Raw genomic sequence first — 23,853 nt, forward strand, 5'->3', positions numbered from 1 at the left:
AGAATTAAAAGGAATTTAGTGGGACGTATGCTGACTTCCATTTATGTCTTTTATGAGACAGTTTCGTTTTTGGTGGTAAGAAAGGACCAGGGAAGGAAATATATTGGCCCTTCGAGTTACGCATAATCTGGAGAGTCTCAGTAATAATTGTCGAGATGGAGTAAAGAGATTGCATTATAGAAGAGACCAAGTGCAGGAATGTGGTCTGACTGTTACAGAAAAGACTCAAAGCTGGGTGTAGTCCCATCAAAGAAAGAAAGGAAAGAAATCCTGTGCATAGTAGGGCAGTAGGCATTTGGCAGAGGAGGTAGTATAAAATGGAGAAGGAATAAAAGAGGGTAGGTTTTGAAATGGAAATCCTGAGTTTGCAATAAGGAGGGAGGACTAGGAATAGAAAGTTTGAGGCAGACTAGTGCCTGGGTATACTCTCCATTCAGAGAACAATGGGATGGATGATACTGGCAGGAAGTTGAGCATGATGGTTGTGGCAGCCCAAAGAATAAATAGCCATTTGAGATAAATGATCAATCTAACATTGAGATGAGGCCACAGGGAAGGGAGAGGCCTTTCTGGAAAAAAAAGAGTAAGATGTGAGAATGAGTAAGAAAAAGAATACCAGATGCAAAATCAAAGCTCAGAAGGACCCTAAAATGACAAACATGCATTGAGTTGCTTCTGAGAGACTGAAGATACAAAGGGAAAATGATAAGACCATATATTTAAAAAATAGGCCTTTGACCCAAAACCCACAGCAACCAGCCCAGGAAGCCAAACCACAACCTCTGTACCAATCAGCCCCAAATGGCCAGGACTTGATCAATAACTGGCAGCTTCTCAAATTTTTGCCTTTACTTCCAACTTGGGACCAACTGGAGAAAGCCAAAAATGCCTGCTATACAATCACATAGGCTGCCCTGCTTCTCATTAGCCCACCCACAGCCTCCCCTTGCCAACAGCCTCCAGTCAGGGCATATCCGACGCCTTCCTGTTTTATTTCCACTGTAAAGCTTTCGCACTCCTCTGCCTGCTTTTGAGTCTCTGCCAAATGCAAGTGATGGAGTCTGACTCCCTTGCTATAACAAACTCTGAATAAATAGACTTTGCTTATTCTCATTTGGATAGTCTTTGTCTATTTCCACACTTCTATGCACCCAGCATTGTTCTGGGTGCTGGAAATAATATTGAACAAGGCAGGAAAATATCTCTGCCCTTATGGGGCTAATATACTTTTGGGAGAGACAGACAATAAGCAAGGAGAGAAATTAAGTAAGCATTATGATAATAAACTACTATGAAGGAAATAAGACAGGATGATGTAATTGATTGGGGGTGGATACTGTTATACTGAATAACGAAGAAAAACTTCCTTGAGGAGGCGACATTTCAGTTGAAAGCTAAGAGGTAAAGAAGAGCCAGTCTTGTGAATTGCTGGGGGAAGAGACTCCAGGTTGAAGGAAAGGTGAGTACAAAATGCAGTGGGGAGGGTACCCTTGGTTTTGTTTCAGAAACACAGAAAAGCCCAGGGTGGAGGGGATGTGGTGAGTGAGGGGAGGGGAGAGGGAGGCTGGGAAGTTAGGTGAGGCCAGATCACACAGGGCTGAGGCTGGACATTATTTCTAGTGTGGAGGGATGTCATCAAAATGTTTTAGGCAGGAGCACTTGAGGTCCTCAGCCAAGTGCAAATGTACAAGCAGAACCAGTTTTAAATGCTCCTTTCCAGTCAATTACCACTATCAAGTCAGAGCAGTTCACCCTAAAGATTTCAGGTGTTTATAGTGATAACAGAAGTGCTGCTGGGATAATAGTGCTTGAGTGTAATTAAGCACCTCTGCTCTTCCATCATGAAGAGGAAACAAACATCCAGCTCTTTTTCAAGATCCCATGCACAGCTGATAATGGACAAGCCATCAATATCCTCTTCCCGCCACACTAGGACTGTCTTATGAGGATGCTGAAGGCTTTAATAAACCCTCTTAGATAATTTCTTTATGAGGTGGGGAATTAGTAGAGCTGAGCATGAAATAGGTTAGGGTCTGTCAACAAAGGGGTCACCATTGTTTTTGTGACTCCTACCAATGCTCCCCAGGCAGAAAACTCTAATTAGCTGGAATATTGATAACATATGTGGTTACATCGATCCGCTCTCTAAATAGCAGCCATCCCTTTGCTCAGACGGGGACTTTGCTCAGTTCTGCCATCATCAAGCTTTTTCTGTCACTGGAAAGAGTCCTTGAAAGGCTCAGCTGAGTCCTTTCCCCTCAGTTGTTAAAGAGTAGCAGGCATAACACACTAACTCCCAAGTCCCCAGAGATAAAAGAAGTGTCATAGAGGGATGATGCCGCAGCCTAATTTATAACACAGAGCAATTCAGGTATCAGTGCAATCTTGCTCCTCAATTTCTGCTGCCCACTCCACATAAAGATAAGGGTTGTGCATAACGATACAGCAAAAAAAGTATTGTCTGATCAGCATTGCCATGCTCATGGCCAGTAGCATCACGGAGGACTCCCTCTTTAGCATCAGCCTATCACTGGAAATAGCATCCTAGAGTCTGCCCAGTGTGTCTCTGTATATCAGTTGCAAACCTCAAACAAGCAAGCGAAGAGAGAAAGGGATGAGAAGGGAAGCACAGCAGGCAGATGTAACTGAACTCAGCCAGCATTCCATCAAACCCAGTTCCTCTTTGTCCTGGGCGCGTGGCTAGACTGCTTTCCAACCTTCCTTGCCTTTAGATGTGGCCAAATGATGGTCTTAGCCAATAGAATGTGAGTGGAAGTGAAGCCTGTCACTTCCAGGCCTGGCCTGTAAACACCACCACCACCACCTCCATCACCACCACCACAACGTGTTCCTCCAAGCTCTGTCGTCCCTCAGCTCGATGCCGATGAACAGCACAGGCTTAGAATCTACATTGGAAATAGAAGAATCACAAGACAGGAGAGGTCTGGGTCCCTGAAAAAGCACCTGAAGGAGGTCTGCCTGCCAACAGAGAGCATCCATTATGGACTTATAGCAACCAGAAATAAATTCCTCTTCTTTTAAATCACTGAGCTATTGGAATTTATCTGTCACAGCTGCTAGCATTAGCCTAACTAACATAGTGGGTCTCCAACTAATGAAGCCAGACTTTCAAAGAATTCACACACATAAGTGCATTTGGGATGTATTTATCACCTCAGGGTCACTGCCGTGGGCTTCCAAGTGGGAAACTGTAACATTTTTAACAGCTTTATTGATGTTCAACTTACATATCATACAATTCACTCATTGTAAGTGTACAGTTCAATGGTTTTTAGTAAATTTATACAATTATGTAGAATACATCTATCAACCCCTAAATTCCCTCATTCCTATATGCTATCAATACATGCTCCCAGCTCCAGCCTCAGGGAAGTACAAATCTGCTTTTAGTATTTCTAGCATTTATTACTTGTATGATGGTTTTGCTGTTGACCCGTGTTGTTACATGTATCAGTAGTTTGTTCTTTTAAATTGCTGCATACTATTCCATTGTATGAATATGCTAAATTATGTTTATCCATTCACCAGTTGATGGGCGTTGAATTGTTTTCAGCTTGTTATTATTATTTTTGATGCTGTTATGTATATATGTCTTTGCTTGGACATGTTTTAATTTCTCTTGGGTAGATGTCTAGGAGTTGAATTCCTGGGTTGCACAAGCCACAATTTTATGCCCAATGAAAGCCTTCGTTGACTCCCGTAGAAAGAGACTCTTCCTTGGTATTCCTAAATAATTTTGCTCATATCGGAAATACTACATTTAACACATTGAATTGACTGAATTTTTGTTTTTATTCACATATCTGTCTTTCTCTGCTAACTAGTCTGTGAGCTCCTTAAAGGTCAAAAACATGCTTTTTTGTGATATGTGAATGCTTAGAATAGTGATGAGTACTCAGTAAGTGTTTATTGAAATGTTAAATAGCCAGATAGCTTGAGGTAAATGAGCTATTGGATAGTCAGAGTGCTGAAGTGTGCATCTCAACTTGGCTAACACTGGGGACCATGTTTTTGAGAACTCCTTCTCTGTTTGATCCGGTTAGATTAAGCCAAAGGGAGAACTTTCATGAGCCAGAAGGAGGAAGTGAAACAGAAGCATCACTCTCCAAAGGTCATGGTGGGGAGATGCAGCAGTGGATGGAGCGAGGCACCTGGCAGGCCTCACTTGTCCCATCTCCTCGGGCCCTTGTCCTGCTCCTCTTCCTCACTGCACCCCCAGGCCCACCACCAGGTGCTTGGCTGTGGACCCATGGAGGTGAGATCTGCACGGAAGCAACAGCTTCCCATAGGCCCTCTTGGGTTCCTCCTTTTAGCATCCCACTCTAACGGCCTGAACATCGCTACAGAATATTCCTGCAAGTTCTGATGTCATCCATACCAGAGGTGCAGTCGGACTAGTTGGCAGCTGATTCTCTGAGTCTCTGGTTCCTCCTCCAGATCTGCACTTCCCCAGGTCTTGCCACATTTGCATAAGGTCTAATTCCCAAAATAAAGCCCTCATTTCGTACTATCCACAGTAGCTCTGTTTTCGTGCTGAACCCTGACTGATACAGTTCTCCAGGCACAGACCACATGTAAATCCTCATTCTTCTGAGAGCCCAGCACTGTGGCCTAGAGCCTCTGAAAAGCTGCCTGGTCTGCTCCAAGCAGTGGGCCTTTCCTGTCCAATGTGACATTTATTTTAAAGGTCTCTCCAGGCACAAAGCATTACCTGTGAGATCCGGGAAGAGTTTTGTTTCCAGCACTAAAATGTCACAGACGATTTCTTAATGATATTGTTTTTCTTTTCCTTCAATTAGAATTTAAAATTTTCCTGATAACATTTTAATTGCTGTTAGAATTCCTAGGTAACTGACATTTCTTAAATTTTAGAATTGGTGTTAATTGCTATCTTGAAACCTGGGGAAGATAAAGGCAATTCAAAGTAAACATAGGGAAAGAGACAGGTCAAGAGTGGTTTAAAAAAGAGAGAGAGAAAATCTAGGAAGCAATTATAGGCACTGCCACCTTATTTTCTTCTTTTTTACTTTCTTCCCACACTTGCACCTCCACTGTTTACTTTCTCGTAAAGGTAACTTATCGGGTCAAATGAACTCTTCCTATCCTCTTCGCTTTCGCAGCAGCAGAGCTGAAGCACTCAATATTCCTGCCTGGTAGTAGATTATCTTCTGATATCTCATCAATGGTAATTGGAGCAGATTGCAGATCAGAGGCAGAAGGAGTGTCACCATTAATGGTCTTTATGGCCAGTTATTACAGAGGGATGTTCCCTGCCAAGGAGGCAGTTGTCTGGCCATGATCTGTGACAAAAGCCAGGCTCTAGGAGTCATGAAATAATTAGTGGTAGTGTCAGCACTTAGGGACTCTAATGAGCCCAATTTCTCAGAGCTTAACCATGAAGTGGGTACAGGTTTTTGCTGAATTTTGGCTTAACTGAGAGAGACAGACTTGCTTTGTTCTGCAGAGGATCACGTGAGCTCTTCCCTGTGTTATTACCGGCCCTTTCTAGGGCCGGTACGGGACCCATTTTCCTGGAAACAGAAAGAAAAGGAATTCATTCTTTTTTAGAAGCTTAGCAAAAGATGTCACACTTGTTGCCAAGATGGTCACTGCAGAGGAAATGGATCAACTTAAATAAGAGAAAAGATCAAGACTCACTCTGCTCCCTGAGACATGTAAGTAGAGGAACCTGCTCCTCATAGACCAACTAGTTGGAAGCTGAAGGCAATAATTCTCCACGAATGAGTTTGTTTTTCAGAAATGGGAATTCATCCTGTGTTTAAGAGCCAAGCTCAAAAATAGGGCCTAGGTGTTGGGTGATGATGAAGAAGGGAAGGAGGGCTGATTCTGAGCACAGCTTGTGGCTGCTTCTGGGGAGTCTTCTGAACTCCGCCACTCCTGAATATATCCCGATAGCTGCATGGGGGCTCCACTGCCATTCTAAGCAGGGATTGAGAGCAGCAAAGCTGATGTGGTGAGGCCGATAACTCTAAAGGCCCCTTGCCTGGGTTTGAATCTCAGTTACTGGGCTTAGAAGTTGAGTGACTGTGGGAAAGTTATCTAAGTGTTTAATGTCTCAATTTCCTTTTCTGTAAAATGAGTATAATAATGGCATCTATATCACAGAGCTAAAAACAAAATTAAGTGAGCTAATATATGAAAAGTACTTTAATAAGTGGTTGGGCCAAGAGTTGCTACGTCATCTCTGGAAGCCCAAACATGCTTGGATATCTTCACAGAGATTCTGTCACAGCCCCACCGACCTTCCATTATTACAACTCCACCTTGGTTTGGAGCTCCACCAACACCGCCCCCCCCCCCCCCCAACACACACACACAGTTTGTTCCTGTCATGGCTACTTAGTCTATTAAAAATATTTTCCTCATCTACAAACCACTCAGCTACTGGTCCCCAGTCAGAACCTCTGGCCTATTTACTATCTCTAAGGAGCACTCTCCAAGGTGCCTCAGATCCTTCTATGGATTCATCGTACACGACAAGTAGACTAATAGGCAGATGGAACACCAGCCCTAGGAGCTTAACTCCACTGCCGTAGTTGCTGCAGATAAGAACCTGTCTTTCTCACCACACGGAAGTGTAGTTTACACAGGATGAGTCATAGACCCCGCCACCCGAAATACAACCTCTGTCTTCCCCAAGGAATTCACTAAGCAAGTTAGTTATGCTGCACCAGGAACCCAGCAGTTGTGGGCTACCCGAGACATGCAAGGAAGTTCACTAATATCAATGACACTCTATTTCTCCTCACAATGACGCATTGGCTTCTACTTTCAGAGATGGTGCTCAAGAAATTTTATCATTTATATTGCAACCTATTATTTTTCCAAGTCAATTAGCCTTTTCTTTTCTCTCTAGGGCTTGACCCTACTTCCTACTATGTCCCCGAGAAACAATGCATTTCTGGCTCAAAATAGCCCTGAGATTGACCGTCAGTCAATCCAATTAGATTCTATTTCAACGACCTCCTCAATAGCTATAGGTTATGTATTCTCCAGCTTATTTTAGCCTCCGATGAGTCTTCATCTCATCACTGTAACTTTAAAGTTTGGTATTTAGCCATAAGAATGTCGATGAACTGATTGATGCATTCCCTGCATAGCTCCATAAAAAGTCAAAATAGTTAACAAAAGACAGTTAATGAGGTTAGATAAAACCAAGCAAAGGCTCTACAGTACCCCAAAATGTTTTCAGTTCTGCAAAAAGGTTTAAACTGTGTCACAGATTCAATTCTGAGCTTCCCAGCAGCCAAGTCAAGAGGAAGCACATTCACTGACAAGACACATGAGACCATTCATGAACTCTAGCCACAAGATGTTTTGGAGATATGCACAGGTTTTCCTGTCACTACAATCTGACAAACATGAGACCTTGACAAATACTGCTGTGAGAGATTCTGTTCCCTTTTGTTAACCTCAAAGCCATAAAACTCCATCCTTCATGTGCCTCTTTCACTGCCAGCCAGAAGGGGCTGCATAAGTAGCATCAGCATCTCAGAGAAAAAGTACTAGAGTTGGATATTAGACCAAAAGTCTGGACCCTGATCAGCCCCTGATTAACCCCAAGAGACAACATTTCCTCTGTCTGTTTCAATTTGTATCAAGCAATATGCCATTAATCTTCATTGATCCTCACATTCTGCTTGTCTCTGCTGTTTTCTAGGGAGAAGAATTCAATTTTCTATGCAGGAAAGCTGGTTGGTCTTCAGCTGGCTTAGAGCTTTGTGTGTAGGCATTATAGTCACATTATTGAAAGTTCTAGATGAATAGTTACATATGGGATGGATTTATACACACATTAGATGGATTTATTATCAAAATGAGAAAAATCATGGTGATGGTATGAGGGACAGTATTCCCTCTATTTTTCTTCTTCTATTTAAAAAAAAATCAAATTAGTAGCCAATGTGACATGTATAACCAACTGATAAGTTTGAGCATACAGAAATAAGGTATAGATTTGAAATCAAGCCAAACTTCAGTTAAGTCAATCTTGCAAATTTAATAATTGGTACAGTCATTCCTTTGCAGAGTAATAATGAGGTATACATGATAGGCAATACACAAATGATTATAACTCGCATTACAGCATAACCACAATGATCACTACCTGAATAAACTAGAATGAAAGGAAAATGAAAATTGGAGAAAGAAAAGTTGTGTTGATGTCCCTTTAAATGCCCTTGAACCTAAAGTAAAGAGGGCTCAATGCTTAATATTTTCCAAAAGGGTTTTGATAACTAAATATTCCAGAGGATAGAGGCATAGTCTCTTCTTTCCAAAGGAATACTTTTTGCAAAAATTAATAGAAGAGGTTGTTCAGACCCCAAACAAAATTCTACCTGCAAAGATTTGGCCAAATATTTTTTTTAATCCTGGAACTAAAATGTCACTTGCTTACAAATCACTTTCTGTACCCAGGATATTTACATATAAACACACAAAGTTTAATATTGGTAATACAGGTAATATACGTGTTAGATGAGGTAGATATAGAGAAATCTGTGAGGTTATGCGTAATATATTAGGACTTGTTCTCTAAAGTAGAGGTAGGATTGCTGTTCCCTGCACTCTTACACTTAGGTGGGGCCCTCAAGATGTAAGCAAAGTGCCATGCATTATCAGCAGGCAGAAGCTTTATGACCCAATGTGTGGTTTGCCACGCTCTCTTTCCTCTCTGCCATGACAACCAGGAATTTTCAAGATGGCAGCTACTCTGTCAGCCTGGGTCCCTGAATGAAGACGACATGGAGAAGAGGATGCAGTCAACCCATGATGTACATGTAGCATAAGCTACATCATGTCATCACAGGGCTGTGTGTTACTGCAGCGTAGCTTAACCAATTGTGACTTACTGGGTTATTCTGCAGCTAGATCAGAGTAGGCTAGATTGTGCTATAAAAAACTAATAATTCAAAATCTCAAGTGCTTAAACCAACTAAGATTTACTTATCACTCATGCTACATGCCAATCATGGGCTGTCTGAGGGGTCTGATCAACATGGTCAGTCAGGGACTGGGGTGACAACCCTCCCTTGTGATTGCCAGTGCAAGGACAGGGGATGTGGCAAGTTGTTCACTTGCACTTAAAACGTCTGCCTGGAAGTTATACTGATCACTTTCACTCACATTTCATTAGCCAAATGCAAGTCACATGGTCACACCTACCTTGAGATGGGCTGGGGAAGTACAATCTTATGTGCCCAACAGAAAAGAATAAAAAAAGATCTCTGTTGTACGCCCTAAAGATCACAATACAAGGATGATACCCATTTTCCAGATGAGATTACCAATTGAGAAAGGTTTAGTAACCGATTTACACTCGCAGTTAGGAAATGAAAGAAGAAAAATATTTGAACACTGGCAGCCTGAATTCCAAGTCCTAGACTCTTAAAACAGTGCAATCATACTCACACTTTGCTGTTAATAATAATAGTGAGCATTTGGAGGTAGTACAGAGCAGTGACGGTAGCATGAAGTATTATTATGGAGTACAAATAATAATAATACTTAATAACAACAGCCAATTAGCATTAACTATGATAATAGCTAACAAGGAGGCAGAACCATCTAGCAGTTAAATGATGGATTTATGACTAGTGGTCACGTGACCTTGGGCAAGTAACTTACTCCCTCAGTTTTCAGTTGCTTCAGCTGTAATATGGTGATAATAGTATCTCTCTTGTGGAGATGTTCTGAAAATTAAAAGAGTTTCGTAAAAAGCACTGAGCAGAGTGCCTGCCTTGTAGGAGACCTTCAATAACTGTTTCCCAGGTGCTTGCTGTGCATTAGGCCCTGTGCTAAGGGCTTTGCACAGATTGCATCATACCATGTCTCAGAGATTGCCATGGCGATGGTGGTGTGTCACCTTATCTAGACTTTGTGTTATAAAATTTGCCATCCTTCCTCCTGCTCCTTCTTGTCTCCTCCATCTTTTCTCATGTACTAATCTTCACCCTACCCCTAAGGGTCTGCTTCTATGGTGACTTAACCTAAAACACTCTCAGCCACACGGCTGCCCAGACCTTTGTACTGATACTCTGATCTGTCCTGGAATTCCTACCAGATGCCTCTGATGCGCAAGTATCAGGAGCTCTTCCCTCTAATTACAAACATAGCGATTTAATCCTTTAATATTCTCACCAATAAATTTTTTATGTTCCTGATATAGATAAATACATATGCTCCCAATATAAATTTGGGATCAGAATGAAAGATAAAAAGCAGCCTAGGTCCTCAACAGATACAAAATCCAATTCAGAAATAAGACGTGTATAAAAACACAAGCACTGTACAAGGCTGTTTTGATATCTTAAAGTCTGGCTTTCCTAAGAGGAGTCTTACCTGTACGCACTCCTGGCAGTTCAGTAGGTCAGGGTAAGGACGTGAAGAATGCACATTTATTGTTATTTGGAAAATCTCAGCTGTGCATCCAGAAAACACAGTTATATCAAATGAGCTGAAAATAAGTTCCAGTGTTGGCCCTTCATTAATTATTCTCTACAACTTTGTGGCAAGCTGGGGAAACCACATGACTCCTCTCTGCCCAGTGCCTGGTACTAAAAAAGGAAAGTGGGCCTGCTACAGATGGGGATGTTCACAGAGCAAGGCCATCGTGAATTAGGTCAGCCCTTAGTTCTGAAGCATGAGGATTCCTTATTTGTAGGCTTTTCTGCCTTTGTACAGAGCATCATTGTTTTATACGAATTAATTTTGAATAGCCTTTTGGCTATCATCAAAACATTTGAGAACATCAAAGTGGATTGGGACTCCAAACTTCCATCACCCCTCTGGTCAGGCTTGAGAAGATGGCCTCCATTACTTTTTGCCCTGTTTAACCTCTGAAAATTTTAGCACTTCTCCATTGGGTTGGTCCCTCCTAATCACATGCTAGCCTATTAGAAATCAATTCTGATAAGAACATGCCTGACAAATAAATTTTGCCCTCAACTCCCAAAGAGTCTACAACATGAAGAGGGTTTGCTAAAGAGAGCTCATTTTGGAAACAAAGAAGATACACATTGCTGTGAAACACAGGGAACAAGTGAAATGCCAAGACTGAGGACACCAAGACCTGTGAGGGGGCAGCTAGTTCGGATCCTGCTCCCACAGTAATTACCTGGGCCATGCCTCACCCTCTGTCAATGGCAACGGCTGATGCAGAACCAAGCCATGAATAAGATAAGCAGCACAAAGCCTGAGAAGTTGCCCAGCACCCCTGCAGCAACATGTCTCCATGGCAGCATTCTTTTTGTCAGTTACATCTTTGCTGTCTGGTTGGTAATACCCTGTGTCACCCATGGAGCCATTATTTATTCTCATGCATTTGTGTTAAAGAACTAACATTCAGTAACTATGAGATATAGATAAATAAATAGGTCTCATAGTTACTTAATATATGTGTATATATTTTTATATAGATGTACACATGTATACGTATATACATATATATTGCATTTGAAGTATTTAATGATTATATATCATATATAAAGTATTGCTTTTAAATTTCCTCATTTACTAAGAGACACATTGACTTAGTTTAAGTTAATTATCAAAACTATATCATGACTAGATTTGGTAATGAACATATATAAAACTATAGTTTGAAATATAATTTCATATCACACCATTCAACATGGACACCAAAAGATACTAATTTTTATGACCTGATATTTGGGATGCTTGCATTTTGCATAAAAATAAAGCAGTTTATTTTTACAATTTTCTTCTTGTGTTTCAAAATGAGTAAATGCAAGAGAAGGCTTCTGACATATTTAGAAGTATTTCTTTCCAAATTACACTGTGTAAGTATGGTTAGTTCTTATTTCAATACATAATATGCCAACTTGGATATAATAATCATTGCTGTATTTTTCCTTTTAAGCATTGGTTCCTGAAGTGCCATGAAAGGCGTCCCTGCTATATGAGAAATAGTTAATATGATTGCAGCCCACAGATCTGGTGAAGATGATCTTAATGGGATTTTTATTTGTCTCTTGTTTTCCAAACCAGCATTTCTTTTTCCTCCCTTCTAACCATCAGTGCCACTGGAGCATGAATTAAACAGTATATGACTAAAGATGAAAACACCTAAAACCGATGATGGTCCAATCCACCATGGTGGCGGGTGGTGTTCATCTGAGTAAGAAATTAAGGGAGGCACAGGGCCTTGCTTGCTCATTTGCTCTCCACTAACTGTCGTACATACCCACTCAATATGCATCCTGAATCTCTCAGCTTTATTTTAAAATAATCATTATCCTACGTATTGAATTTTTTAAAAAAAAAATCAATTAAAAGAGATATAAGTTCCTTTGAGCCCACAGAATACCATAGAGTCAGGAAATATTGGTCCACTCTATGATAGATGCAGCTAGCTGTCTAACTAATATCCTTTCTTACCTTCTCCCTTACAATTATAGCCCTATTCTTTTTTGGTTTGTTTTTGTTTTGTTTTGTTTTGTTTGTTGAGGAAGATTAGCCCTGAGCTAACATCCACCACCAATCCTCCTCTTTTTGCTAAGAAAGATTGGCCCTGAGCTAACATCTGTGCCCATCTTTCTCTATATGTGGGATGCCTGCCACAGCATGGCTTGATAAGCAGTGTGTAGGTCCATGCCTGGGATATGAACTGGTGTACCCCAGGCCACTGAAGCAGAACACACAAATTTAACTGCTGTGCCACCGGGCCAGCACCAGCCCTATTTTTATTTAGGGTAACTGTATCAGTTAGCTTTTGATGTATTATAATCCATAAAAAAACTCAGTGACTTAACCACCATTCATGGTTCTTTGAGTCAGTAATATGGGCTTGGTTCAGCTACTGGTTCTTATGGTCTCTGTGGGTTTCATTCATGTGTCTGAGATCATCTGCTGGTCAGCCAGGCAACTCTGTTTCTGAGGATGGGCTGGCTATTGCCTGGGGTAGCAGGGGTGATCGAGCCATGTGTCTTTCATCTCGCATCCAGCAGGACAGCTTTGGCTTGTTCACATAGTGCATCAACATAGTTCTGAGAGAGCAAGACAAAGCATGTACATTCCTTTGAGGTCTAGGCTAGAAAGTCGCATGACATCACTTCCACTTGATCCCATTGGCAAAAACAAGTTATGAGGCAAGCCCAGACTTAAGGAGTGGGGAAACAGACTGTACCTCTTAGTGGGAGGAGGTTCAAAGTCACATTGTAAGGGAGGCGGAAAAAAGAGGAAGATAATTGCTGTCATTTTTGCAAGCAATTTGCCATAGCAGCAACACTCACTCAAACACTCAAACAAACACTCAAACAGCAACAACGAAAAAATAATTCCCAGCCTTCCTTACATTGAACGGTGGCCAGATAGCCCAATTCTGGTCTAGACAGATAGTGAAACTTCTGAGAAAGCTCCTTAATGGCAGAGAGACTTGGCTGGCTTACCACTTTTCCTTTGAATCTTCCACTTCCTCCTGGCAGGAATGCAGAAGCAATGCCAGAGGTGAAACAGCTATTCTGAAACCTTGAGGTAACGACGATGAGCTTGGAAGCCACATCCTAAGATGGCTGAATGGAAAAGAAAAAGGAGACAAATGCAGCCCATTTCCGGACCACTTTTTACATGAGAAAAAGAAAATTCCTTATTTCTTTAACCCACTGTAGGTCATTTCTGTCACTGAGAGCTGAAGGTACATACTCACTGATACAAAAAAAAATGTGTATACGGCCAGTCGCAATGTAGGAAACTCAATTAACACATTTAAAATGGTGCGGCCATATAGGAGAAAAAACAGGAAAACATGTTTCCAGACGGGTTCCCTGGATCACCACAGGTGTCTGACAGAAGGATGAGCATTGAATAGAACAAGGACACAAGGGGGAGACAAGCCCACCCGGATTCACCTTCGAACTAGAGTGATGGCTGCGTGTTCTAGAGCACAGCCTAGCACTGGGTAGATGCCTTTCCAAAAATTATACATCTGAAGCAATATTTGGCGCCATGGAAACAAAGACAAAAATGTACACAAAATAGAAATAAAGACAAGAAAACTTGCATGTAAGATTTTCCCTAGGAATACAGGAATAGCTTCCGTCTACTATCCTTGTGGGAAAATCAATAATATTGGAGAACTGACAGCATTTGTACGGTAAGGTCATTGGAAATTCATTAATTCATTCAACAAATATTAATCAAGCTCCTTGATAATTGATTTATAAAGATGCCTTTTAAATTTAATTAATGTTCCCCTGCTTCACAGGATGTTAAAGGGCTATCAGAAGTGGTGACTTGGAAGGAGAATATAAATGCCTTCTTCCCTTTTTCCTTCCCTCTCCCTGCCTTTACCCTCTCCCCTCTCTTCTCCTCTTCTCTTACTTTTCCTTCCTTTCCCTTCTCTTCCCTTCCTTTCATGAAAAATAAGTTGAGAAGGAGAATCTCCTTAACATTTTTTTCTTTAGGTCTGAGATTCTCAAAACATGGAACAAGGAATAATAGTGTTATATCAAGAAGCTTTAGATGGTAAATAGACATGGCATCAAACAGTGCTGAAACGTGGTAAGAAAGTTTTTCTTTTTTCCATTTTCTTTCTATCTCTTTGTGTTTAATTTAAAAAACTTTTTTAAACAAAATAGTTATGAAAGGACTATAAAAAAATATAAAAAAATAGTGCCCTACGTCTTTCCTCCTTACCTCCTCAATTCTCCTCCCCAAAGACAACCACTTTTACTTCTTTTAGCTGTTTTTTAATAGTACTTACTTTCACACAAATAAAATGCTTATGCTACTTTTTCGATTAATCAAATTTAGAGTATATCTTTTGACGCTCTATAATTTATAAAAGTTCTTATGTGGATTTAAAAATATGTCCACAAATTCCCTGATACTCTTTGCTTGGCTTGATCCTCCTTCTCTCGAATGTGGGCTGGAATTTGTAACTCACTTCTGACAAATGGAATAAAGCAGAAGTGACTGTGTTTGACTTGGGAGATGAGGTCATAGAAAAGTAACATGGCTTCTGTCACGGTCTCTCCTCTCTCTCTGTCTCTCTCTTATCACTTGCACTAAGAGAAGCTAGCTGCCATGTTGTGAGAAGAGGCTCAAATGGTGAGGATCTGAGGCACCTGTCCAACATCCATTGAGGAACTGAAGCATCTTGCCAGGCGCCATGTGAGTGAGCTTGGAAGCATTTCCTCCCACCCCAGCCAAGTCTTCGGATGACTGCTGCCCCAGCCAACATCTGGACCATAATCTCATCAGAGACCCTGAGCCAGAACCATCCAGCTGAGCTGCTACCAAATTCTTGATCCACAGGGAGTGTGAGGAGAATAAATGTTTGTTATTTTAAGCCACAAAGTTTTGGGGTCATTTGTTATGCAGCAATAGATTACTAACAAAGTATTTTAAAACCATTTCCCCCATACTCCTAATATAGCTACCTGACACTTACAATTAATCAATGACATCTGTTTATTTCATTATACCTAAGTAAATGTTATTCACTAAACCAATTATTATATTATAATCACATGTCCTTCCTTTTACAACTTTTTGGTTTTCCTGGAATTAATAATTGCCATTGCAGCCGGCCCAGTGGTGTAGTGGTTAAGTTCATGCACTCCACTTTGGTTGCCCAGGGTTCATGGGTTGAGATCCCAGATGAGGACCTACACACCACTCATCAAGCCAGGCTGTAGCAGCATCCCATATGCAAAGCAGAGGAAGATTGGCACTGATATTAGCTCAGGGACAATCTTCCTCAAGCAAAAAGAGGAACATTGGCAGCAGATGTTAGCTCAGGGCCAATCTTCCTCACACACACACACACACACAAAGCCATTACTCTACCATACATAGTTACCTATGTAGCTATCCTCATTACTTTTCCAAATATTTCATTAGCTCTCTCATATACCTCTCAGAAGTTTTCTTTACTCCAAGTGGCATATCATAATAGATAATCTAACAACTACTTATTTTTCCCCCATAGAGACTTTTCTTCTAGAGCTATTGTCTTTTTCCTCCAATTCAAATATGGTTTTTCTTGACCTGTCATCTGGGACTTTTCTTCACTCTTGGGCTTCCACTCACTACTCTTGTGTGTCACAGTCCTTCCTTCTTGGATCATACGTCTCTTGTGTCATTTCCTCTTTTACAGAACACTACCTAATAATTTCCTAAGTATAGTAACATGGGTAAAAATTATGAGGATTTAAATGTATAAAAATATTTAATTTCTCTAAGATTATAAATTAGGAGAGGATAGTCCCTGTGAGGATTTTTTTTTATTCTCGAAATTTCTTTCTTCCAGATATTTTCCCTATTTTTTCACACTTTAGTTTTTCTCCCTGGAAGAAGTTGTTTCCAATGTACAAAGAAATGAATGGACAATATACAGTTAGTACATTTAATCGATAACTGTCCAATTTCAGAAGAAATCTGGATACGAGCAGATTTTAGTTAGTCTTGACTTTGTTATTCCCACTGCCATATGTCTACAGTACTCCTTCATATTTTATTTCAACATTCGTTAACCTGCCAGTCTCCATTACAATGTGAACTCATTACTAATCTTCAGTTGACGCTATTTCATCCCGTCTAATTTACAAGTGAAAATTGACAGTTTAGCAATAGCTATCTCCACCTTTATATCTGCTCAAGATGTCTGCGCTGGAGGCTCTGTGCTGGGGGAGATGGAGACAAATTCCATAGACATGTGACTGAGAACAAGCCAATGGAACTTTGCGCTTCATTATCCTTCTCTCTAAAATGATGGATTTCGTAGATGATCTGCAAAATGAGAGCCTTCTCGAATCGAATATCCAAGGTGTGAGTGGTTTATGTAATTTCAATTTTTTTTCTCTGATCTTAAAGACTACTGTTGTAAAAAAATATTGGTGATGAGTTCTCAGACTTTCTAGGTTCCTGCCCTTGAGTCATCATAATTCTTATACTCTAAGAAAATCACTTTTTTTCCTCATTTTATAAAATATTTAAGCTTCCTCATTTATACAGTAAGGGTAATAACTATTTGCCACCATCAAACATTAATTATGGAAATAAAGTAGTGAAAAATATAAAGTATCATGCCAATGTAAGGAACTATTATTATTACTGTTAGCTGGTTCTCGTCTATACTCTATTACCTGAGCAGAGTGTAGAAACATGAGCCCTAATTAAAGAACAGCTATGAACTGAATTGTGTCCCCACAAAGTCATGTGTTGAACCCCTAACCCCTCTCACGTATATATTGGAGATAGAGCCTATGAGGAGGTGATTAAGGCTAAAGGGAGTCATAAGAGTAGAGTCTTGACTCCACAAAACTGGTGTCCTTATAAAAGAGGAAGCAATACCAGAAATGTGTCTCTCCATCATGTGAGGACACAGCAAGAAGGTAGCCATCTGCAAGCCAGGAAGAGAGTTGTTATCACATGCCAAAACCCGTATAAACGTTGATCTTGGACTTTCCAGCCTCCAGAACTGTGAGAAATAAATTTCTGCTGTTTAAGCCACCAGTCTATGGTATTTCATTATAGCAGCCCAAGATGACTGATGAGTATCTAAAAAAAAACCTTCAGCCTTTTTCCCTTGGTTTTAATGCTCAGCACTTTGTCCAAATGGACATGCCCTACTAATTTTCCTTCTTTCCCAGAATTTCGTACCTTAATATTGCCACTCTACTGCAGCTATGCGAAGTATTAACCCTTAAGTCAGCACATCTGTACGTCCTTGGGTAATTATGAGAGTGTCTTATTTATAATAGTCCTTTAAAAACAATTGCAAGCATTCCAGAAACTGAAAAAAATACTTTTGAAGTTTCATGCCATGGCTGTTGTATCACTTAAGTATTGGCATGATAACGCCACATGAAAAACCACCCAAAACTCAGTGTCTTAAAACAATAGTTTTTTATTCTCTCAGATATTCATGGAGAATCTTCAGCTGGGGGACAACTCAGCTTCAGGCTCTGGGATCAGGGTGGCTCTGCCTTTCACTACATGTCTGTGCAGAAGCTGATGCAGCTCTACTTGATATGCTTTTCCTTCTCCTTGTCCCAGCAGACTTCTTTTCAGGGGAATGATAGAGGCTAAGGGAGAATCAGAAACACTCAAGGTTTCATATGATTTGGAATTGACATGCGTCATCCCCATTCCATTGGCTGAAGCAAAACAGGTGGGACAGCCCAAAGTCAAGGGGCTGGGAAATATACTCGGCTTACGAAGCCATGGCAATGTGCGGATGCAAGGAGGGGTGCAGAATCGAGGACAACCATACAGTCTAAAACACAGCAGTTATCACAGTTTTGTGTTTGTTTGTTTTCATTTTTCCATCCTTCACTTGTATACCCTGCTCATTCTAAGAGTTTCTGGTGCTGTCTGTTCGTTTTCTGATGATTTGCTAGTCTTCCTTTCCACTCGTCCCTGCCTAACATTTAGAGCTGGGCCCCACATGTGGGTTCTTTTTGGCCCCACATATTGTGGTAATCATGATTCTACATGTGAGACTTGAAAGAATTTGAAAAAGTAGCTACATATCTGGCTACACACCTGTGCTTTGGTGTTGTAATTTGAATTGTGTCCCCAAAAACCATATGTTCAAGTCCCAACCCCTGGAACATGACCTTATTTGGAATTATGATCTTTACTATAACTTTGCTATAACCAAGTTAAGATGAGGTCATGTTGATTAGCGTGGGCCTAATCCAACAACCAGAATCCTTGCAAGGAGAGGGAAATTTGGACAGAGGCACACACAGAGGAGAACGCCATGTGAAGACAGAGGCAGAGACTGTAGTGCTGCTTCATCTGCAAGCCAAGCAATGGCAAAGATTGCCAGCAACCACCAGACGCAAGGAGAGAGGCATGGAACAGAGCTCCCTCAGAGCCCCAGAAAGGAACCAACCTTGTTGATAGCTTGACTTCAGACTTCTAGTCTCCAGAATTGTGAAATGGTAAATTTTTGTTCTTATAAGGCACTCTGTTTTACTTTGTTATAGCAGCCCCAAGAAACTAATATACTCAGGTATAGTTTAGTTCTTTCCTTATTCATCTGCAAATATGTACCTATATTGTACCTTATTGACAGTTATTTTATTACATTCTTCACCTTCTTGCTCCATCACTGACTACCAGCCAAATTAATTGCTTTGGTTTGTTTGTTTTGCTGTGTTTATTCTGTTTTCTTTTTAATCTAGGCCTGGTACTCAAATTAAGTGGCAGCCAAAATACCACATCCCTTCAAGAACTAGAATGCTGCTTCGGTTGCACCATGGTCTTTCCTTTCTCTGCCACGTGATATTTCTAGCACTGACTCCTCACCTGCCTGCACCTCCAGACTCCACTTACCACTGAGTCCTCCACTGAGCTCCTCCTCTGAGCTCTTGGGGCTCAGGGCTGCTCCGCCATCCTGACCTGATTCTGTTGGGCCAGGCTGTGCACAAGCCTTGGAAGATTCTTAAGTACAAGCAGATAAAGAGAATTAAGACTCACCTGATGGCACTTTTTTAAAGCTGCCCAGAGCCAGGAATCCACAGCCTCTCAGCCATTTTGAAAAGGCAGCTGGTGGAATTGTTTCTTAGGGAAGTTTCTAAGAGGCAGCTGAGAAATCGATAGACCCGCACGAGGCCAAGCAAGTCTCCCCACACAGAGAATGGTTGTGGGGACCTCCAGGTTGGCTTTCTCTCCCTTATATAAAGGAAGAAAGAAATTTTTACGTAAGATGTCTTGCCTTATATAAGGAAAACCAGCCATTAAGGTTGTTAGAGTATTTATTGCAGAGATAAATTGGTGGTAGACAGGGTAGAATAATCCAGGAAGGAAATCAGAAAAAATCACTAGTTAATCTAAAAGAAATAACAGAATTTTAAAACTAACCTAAAATTAAGTTTTACATGAAAATAAAAAATAAACATATTTATATATAGTGTGTATATATATATAGTGCATGTATATATATATAGTGTGTATATATAAACATATTATATATATTGTGTGTATATATATATATTACCTTCTATTTTTAAGCTTTTATAAAAATGGAATTTTGAGAAAATTTAAACATCTGTCCTGAGGCAAGTTAGAAAAAAAGAGATAATATAGCCTGGTTAAATAAACATCATTTGAAATACTAGAAATGGAAGCCAGATAATAAAATGGTAATAATTGAATAGTGAAGTGGAATGTGATGCCAAACATACTCAGAATTTGGAAGTAGTGATTGAAGGGGAGCCATGGGAGAAAAGGAGATTGTAGATGTAGGGCTTAATGATAATGGGAAATGAGCATAATTAGTGTAACCTAATTCCAGTACTAATTTCTGTATCAATCAGCTTAGGCTAGTTATGCTACAGTAGCTAACAACCCAAACATCTCAGTGGCTTACACAACAAAGGCTTTCTTTTTGCATAGCATTGTGGGTCAAACTGTGGTTCGTCAGTCTGGGATCGAAGCTGAAAGAGAACCTCTGATCTGGAATGTCCAGCCCCTTGAAAGAGGGAGACGATCAATGGTGGACCCATGAGATGGCTCTTAGATCTTCCTCTCAGTACTGGTGAACCTCATCTGGTTGATCTTGCATCAGTGTGGGATGGAACAACACCCTCTCTGGTAGGGGCAGCAAATAATTGGTAACAATAAGGTAATCTTCTACAAAGGGGAATAGAGAAGTAAGGAGTACTTAAAACTCCAAGAGGAAAAAAATCCCTACCTGCCAAAGTGTTTTTTTTTTTTTCACTAATTGGGTAAACATAGATTAGAAATCACAAATAAAATAATTATTTTGAAGGAAAATTAAATGATAAAATGTTAGATCAAGAGCAACAATTGTTATAATACTTGTAAACAGTTTACTTTGCTCTCTAACACGACTCAAAATTATTTAAAAATCAATAATATGCAGCTTACAAGACATACGCTTAGATATACTTAGGGCGAAAAAATAAAGTAACGCTAAAAGTAAAGACATAGGCCAATGTGAATCAATCCACCTCAAATAAAAAGAAATAAGAAGAGATGATAATAACAGATCACAATGCAAAGGAAACATATTTGTTCACAGAGCAATCCTGCTAAAACTTCATTGAGATGAGGTCACTCTGTCCTCAAACCCTGGACCTCATGAATAAAAGCATGGTTGTTTTCTGTGATCTACTAGGATCCTAAATCTCCTGACTCATCTATACCTGATTTCACCCATCTGGCTTCATCTTCTATGACTTACCTTCCCTTTCACTCCCAGGCACATTGGAATCCTTTGCACTGGCTGTTCCATGTGCCTGGAAGGCTCTTTCCTAAGGCTTCTCCTTCAGCTGTTCACGGAAGACTCACCATTGTGGTGAGACTGTCCCCAGCCATGCTGCCCGAAACATCAGTCCCGTCTTGAGGTTGCATAGCCCCCTTCCCTCCTTCTTTTCCTTCTTGGCACTAGTTAGCACACTATGTATTTTATTTATATGTGGTATGTGTATCATCAAATTTCCTCACCAAAATATAAGCTCCAGCAAGTGAGGATTTCTATATGTTTTGTCAATACTGTATACCCTAGAAGTACTGATGAATGTCTTCTGTAATCGACCAAATAGTAAACATTTTCTGCTTTGTGGGCCGTATAGTCTCTGTTACAACTATTCAAAAATAGTCACGGACAATACATAAACGAATACACCAGCAAGGCTATATTCTAATAAAGATTTATGGACCCTGAAATTTAAATTTCATATAATTTTCAAGTGTCACAAATATTAGTCTTCTTTTGATTTCTTTTTCAAGCACTTACAAATATAAGAACCTTTCTTAGTTCAGAAGCCATACAGGAGCTGGCAGCAAGTCAGATTTGGCCCATGGGTCATAGTTTGCAGACCGCTGCTCTCTAAGAATACTTGGCATGCAGTAGATATAAAGTAAATATTTGTTGAATGAATGAATGTGAGGATAGAGGCAATGTTTATAACTGAATAGTTAATAATGAAGTTGAGTAACAAACTACATTAAGCAAGAATTGATTAAAATTACATAATCTACAAAATTGTTAACTATAATTGACTTTTATTTTATCATTATTGATCTGACAGATGAAAATATAAAGTTTGTTAATGTGATAAATTGTGCAATAGAGGTTACAGACACATGCTGATTTTACTTATTACAATCAGAAAGCTCAACTTTGTAAGTACTCAAAGAACGTCTATGAATGCTGTGTCAATTTTTAAACATGGTTGCACATTCCTTGGCACTCTTCACATTGAGGTAGGGTCTCTGTCCACTCAATTTGTATCCAGGTGGTTTTGCGCCTGCTTTAACTAACAGAGTAGTAGAAGTGATGCTATGTGATTTCTGAGACTAGGCCATTAAAACCTTGCATCTTCCACCTGTGTCTCTTTGCATGCTCATTCTCTAACTGCTTCTCTTTGCATGCCACATCTCAGAATCCGTGTCGCCATGTTGCAAAGAAGCCCAAGCCATTTGGAGAGGTTATGTGTACATGTTCAAGTCAAAAATCCGAGCGAAGCACAGCCTTCAAGCCATCCCAGCCCAGCTCCTAGTCCTCTCTCCCTATGTTCTGGAAGCCACTAGATAATGACAACCCCCAGACATTCAAGTCATGCCAGCCACAGTCTTCCTAGCTGAGGCTGCAGACATCAGGCAGCATAAACAAGCCATTCTTGCTGTGATTTGTCTGAATTCCTGACTGAGGAAATCCATGAACAAAATGAAATGTAGTGTTGAATGACCCCTCATTTCTGGTGGCTTTTTATTTAGCAACAGTTCCTAGAAAATAATTAATCATAATATCAGGCCAAAAAGAAAATTGGAATATAATTCAATAAAATAAAAAAGTTCAGATTACTTACAAATATAACTAGAAATTAAAGCATAGGTATAATACAAAATCGAAACTTACTTTAACAATAGTGCCCTGAAAAGTAATTCAGTGAAGAACATAAAACTAGGCTCTATAATTTTCTTAAATACAAATAAGTTGAAGTTTTAGAAAGTACCAATGAGGGGAATAATATAGTACAGAGAAGAAAAGGAAATTTTGAAAAAGACTCTGGCTCAGAACCACACATTTTATTTGATTATTCCCATGACTAGCCAGTTGCGAAATTCTGCAACTTTTACCAGTATTTCCATTATTTCTTTCTTTAAAGTGCTACAGACCAGATTCATCTTTTCCCAGCTTCTCTGCTCCATTGTCTGAATAACTTCTTTCTGGACTTCAAGCCTCTTGTTCTTCAAAAGAGCTCTCCCTCTGCCTCCAGGGGCTGTTATTTTAAGCAGAAGAACACAGGTTGCATCATGTCAAAAAGCTTTAATGGGATGCTTTGTGTATAAAATAAAGTCTAAAATCTTTAGTATGCCAGTCAAGGCCTTCAAAGGCTACCTCCAAAATGCTTATCCAATCTCATCCCCTATTAAAATCCCCACCTTCTATTCATATATTATTTGTTATGTTAATAATGTGGGTATTAGTTGGATGTGTCATTCATACCCAGTATCTTAGCCAAGGATGTTCATAATAGTGACAAAGATGGTGATGAATCCAGAAATTTGGATTTTGGAGGCAATTCACAGAATGCAAATCAAATGATCTTATTCTTAAAACGGGACTTTATTGGCTCATGTATATGAAAAGTTGAGGTGTATCTGGCTTTAGGTGGGGCATGGTCTAGGGATTCATATGATGGCCTCAATCTCTCTCCATCTCTCTGTCTCTCAGGACAACTTTCCTCTGTGTGGGCTTCACCCTCAGGCAGTCTCTGCAGGTGTTAACTCCTAGCAGCCCTGGGATTACATTTCATCATCTTTGCTTTGCAACACCAGTAGTAAGTAAGCTTCTTTTTTTCCTAA

General features: G+C 40.1%; 1 long non-coding RNA gene across 2 annotated transcripts; it reads left to right on the forward strand.

The window, feature by feature from the left end:
• Positions 1-1,157: 1,157 nt before the first annotated feature.
• On the forward strand, positions 1,158-15,352 carry LOC138920194 (uncharacterized). Of its 2 annotated transcripts, none has more exons than XR_011430965.1 (3): positions 1,158-1,459; positions 14,466-14,562; positions 15,074-15,352. It is a non-coding gene; the product is annotated as an uncharacterized lncRNA (long non-coding RNA). The 2 variants fall into 2 exon arrangements; XR_011430964.1 differs by having other exon boundaries at positions 1,166-1,459; positions 15,079-15,352.
• The last annotated feature ends 8,501 nt before the right edge of the window (positions 15,353-23,853 follow it).

The sequence above is a fragment of the Equus caballus genome, chromosome 22 (genome assembly GCF_041296265.1).
Source record: "Equus caballus isolate H_3958 breed thoroughbred chromosome 22, TB-T2T, whole genome shotgun sequence".
Classification (NCBI taxonomy): Eukaryota; Metazoa; Chordata; class Mammalia; order Perissodactyla; family Equidae; genus Equus; species Equus caballus.